This window comes from Ananas comosus, linkage group 5 (assembly GCF_001540865.1).
Source record: "Ananas comosus cultivar F153 linkage group 5, ASM154086v1, whole genome shotgun sequence".
In the NCBI taxonomy this organism is placed as follows: domain Eukaryota; kingdom Viridiplantae; phylum Streptophyta; class Magnoliopsida; order Poales; family Bromeliaceae; genus Ananas; species Ananas comosus.
In genome coordinates, this window is record NC_033625.1 from 11,850,228 (window position 1) to 11,854,386 (window position 4,159).

The following is a 4,159-nucleotide window of genomic DNA, read 5'->3' on the forward strand; positions in this document are numbered from 1 at the left end:
ACGTGCACAGACCCGCCATACACCTGCAGTATATAAGGCGTCTACAAGAACACAAGTCGATAGGAGGAAAGTATAGTAAGATCCTATCCTGATATCAGAGCAAAATACAAGTCGATATACTATCAGTAAAGGAACAAAGAGTATACAAAAGGAATAGGTACAACGATGGTCTCTCTATACATAGGGACATCACCCTCGGCCGTAGCCCGAGTAGCAAGGTGATCGACTAGCACGCTCCTAGTAGTCCCTAGCTAGGCGCGACTCCCTTGCCACGATCCCTAGCCTCTCCTGTAACAGGCTCTGTAAAAACAACCACCAAAAGGGCGTGAGAACTATAAACAATAGTTCCCAGTGGGTAAGCCGCCAGCCTCAGCGAATTACACCACTAGGCTCATGATGTACTGAAGTAAGTAAAAGCAATAAGTGCATGATATAAACATATGCAGTGCTAACAGGTAACAAGCATGAACTCAACATGTAAACATGATATCTGCAGTAATGAATTAACTGAATAATAGAAGTATTGCAACTACTATAAATATGAACATAAACATAATCATAGGAGTGTAAGTACTACTATACACTACAACTGATACTCCTTCATTACTGTCATTATCATTTTCACTTTCATTTTCTTTCACTAGGACCTACTCAAGGTAGTCCAGCTTGCGCCATGCCTGATGGCCCCGTGGTAGTATACACTCCCCACGGCAATCCACTTCGGCACCCAATCCCGCACGGGCGAGCAACTGTCGCGTAGGCTAACTCCGGAGTGCCGGCTTGTAGGGAGCTACCCTCACAAGCGTGTGCGAATGAGCACGATGGCAAGCAAGCAAAGTCCATTAACCATATGTCTCAATTTTCATATTTCCATTGCAAGGTTCACACCCTCAATCCTTTGATCAGAATTTCAAGACACAAATAGTGACCAGAGCTAGTATCCACTAGATTGTAAACATGTAAGGGTAAAGCTAAATCACATAGCATTATAATCTTTCCACTAGTATAGCACTATCAACATAGTCATGAGCATGTCATAGTTCTCTATATTAGAGTCAGGAGAATATCATTGTTCTCTACTTTAAAGTGCATCCTACACTTGTTCATAAGCCATTCAACTGTATTGAATATGAATAGAAATACTTTCATGTATATATGTTCTCTATATCATAGAAACATAATAAACTGATCTCCTGATTGTTCTATTGAACTAAACAAGAATACTTAATGCATGAGTACTTTTATGCATGAACGCTCATTTCACATATGATAAACGTCATAATGACGAATTCCGAGTCCTTTAACAATCACATAGGCATATAATTAAACCACGTCTATAATACATATAGAACATAGGGGGGCTTCACTTGCTCTGGTTAGGTCAAACCCACCTAGTATTAGGCTCCAAATCAGTCCAAGAAGTCTCAAGGATCAGCTCCACTAGGTCTCAATCCTACTGAACACGAAGCACAAAGATCGTATCAAATCACGATTGAAATGTCCAATTTCGGCGCAATTGCACTTAATACATAGGAATAGCTTAAATCCCTGTTTTGGCTTAGTTCAATACCTCACGTTAAGCTTCCAGAAGGCCCTCCAAGGCCAAACGAAGTGGTCCAAGGGTCAAATACCCTCTCGCTGCGAACAATTCCGAAACGACATCAAACTCATCATAAAATAGCAATTATGGTCGGAATCTTGCAATTTCAGCTTCCTAACTGAAATTCTTACTTACCTTAGGGTAGAACAACTTCCAAACCAGCTTCAACGAGTACACGTTCAGCTCAACGAGGCTCGAAGACCTGCTGCGAAGTCAACGTACAAAACTGCATTAACAAGTCGCATAAGGTGCCGAAATCGCTTCAAAATGACCTACTTAACTCTACCGAGCTTCAAAGTAGCATATCCCAGAGTTAAAGAGGTTAAATCACAGCTAAAAAAACTCATTTATACTTGCTGAAACCTCAGAAGAATACAGCTAGAAGCATAAACTCGAAATCCATACTCAANTTATCCCTGATCTAAGAAGGTTAATTCACAGCTAATTAACTCATTTTTACATGCTGAAAACTCAGGTTAAAACAGTTGGAAGCAAAATCCTGAAATCGATCCTCAAATCGACTAATAGAGCGCCGATAACGGAAAAACTCGAGTCACATACCTTCTCAAGCTTCAACCAGCACCTCACTGGTTCAGAGCTGCGAAAAGCTCTCCAAAATACTCCCTCACACGTCCACGTAGGCCCTGCGACACATACGAACAGCGAGGAACCAACGTTGCGACGAAAACGAGCGAAATCGGCGAATTCTTCGTGGAGAGAGAAAAATCCTAGAGAGAGAAAGAGAGAGAGATGATAGAACACTCCTCTGCACTCCAGCAACATCCACAGAACTCCTGGGGTCGAGCTGGGTCAAGTAGATAGGTATCAAGATGTGAAATGACCAAAATAGCCTTGCTGCCACGAATCTGCCAGCTTGTATCGGTACAAGGTGATGGCTGTACCGGTACAACAAGCAGAAAATTGCTGATTTTCGCAGATCAATGCAATTTCTCACTTTTAGCATTCCAATCATCCTCTAACTTATCCAAAAACTTGTTCTAACCTTTTAGAACATGTAGGATTGATCCACACATCATTCCACATACTCGAACTCCGCAATTTGCAAAAGTTCAGAGTATTACAAAAGCCCACCTTCTTCTTGCTCTTCTCTACCTTCTCCAAGCTCTAGGGCAAGAGTTCTAGAGAGAGAAGAGGGAAATGAGAGGAAGAGAGAGTGAAGGGGTGTGGGCTGTGAAGGGGAGAGGGTGTGGGGTAATATCATGTTGCAACAATAGCAACTAGACCCACCACCTTTCCATTTTTCGCATCAGTCCCTTACTGGGCAACTTTCGCAGTCGGGGACCGGTCTCCACGACCAGGGACCGGTTCCTGAAGGTCGGATTTTCAGGACTTAGCCGTTTTTCTGCGTTTTTGGCTGGCTGCATAGTAAGGGACCGGTCTCTCCCTTAGGGACCGGTCTCCCGAGGACTGGTCTCACACCCAGGGACCGATTGCCTCAGGATTATGGGCAAACTACGCGTACGGGGACCGGTCTCTCCATCAGGGACCGGTCCCCGAGAGCCCAAAATCTGGGACTTAGCCAGATTTTGCAATTTCGCTCTCTCGGGTCCCTAACCTCTTCCTATGGGCTCCAATGCACTTTTAGCCTATGCCAACTTGTTCCACTCCGCGTTCCGCGCATTTTGACAGAACTCGGCACAACTTACGGGGGTATGATACGTTACAGTTTGCATTTGGAATTAATTTCAATAATAAGATTTTGTTTGAACTTTGAATTCGAATTATAAATTCAAATGTTCAATTTGAATTATGATTTAAACTCACATTCTAATTTAAATTTTAATTCAAATTGTGAATTCACATTTGAATTCAAAATTTATGATCAAATAGTAAATCAAAATTTGAGTCAAATCATGAATTCAAATTTGAATTAAGATTTAATCTTTAAGTTGAAATATGATTTTAGAATTTAATTTTAATTATAAGGTATAACTTAAAATTTAAATTCAAATTAAATTTGATTATATGTCTTAAATTTTAATTATAAATTTTAATCACAATTAGGTTTAAATTTAAAATTTAAAATTTAATTTTGAATTCCAAGTGTAAATTTAAATTTAAATTTAATTTATAGTCGTTTGTTTATATTTTTACTTTTTTAATATAATCAAATAATCAAACAATCGAAATCATCAAAACCAAATTTTTTTATTTTTTACTTTATATCCAACCAAACAATGAAATTCAAAAATTACTTTCCTAAAAGCCACTTTTATAAAATTAACTTTTTTCACTTAATAGATAAATCTCCTAGATAGACTTTGATTAAGGTTTTTACTTATAAACATTGGAGAATAACCGATAAATTTAAAATATATGTTTATATTAGATTCTAGATTAGATTAGATTTGACTAGATTTTATAGATTAGATTAGTGTACATTCTTAGATTGGACTTACAGTTTAGATTCTAGAATAGATAAGATTAGAATGCATCTAGATACCACTATTAAAGAAAGGGAGAGAGAAATAACAAAATATCAAAACAAAAACAAATGCATCAGACGAATAGCTATGCATTTAGCTTATGCCACAAGAC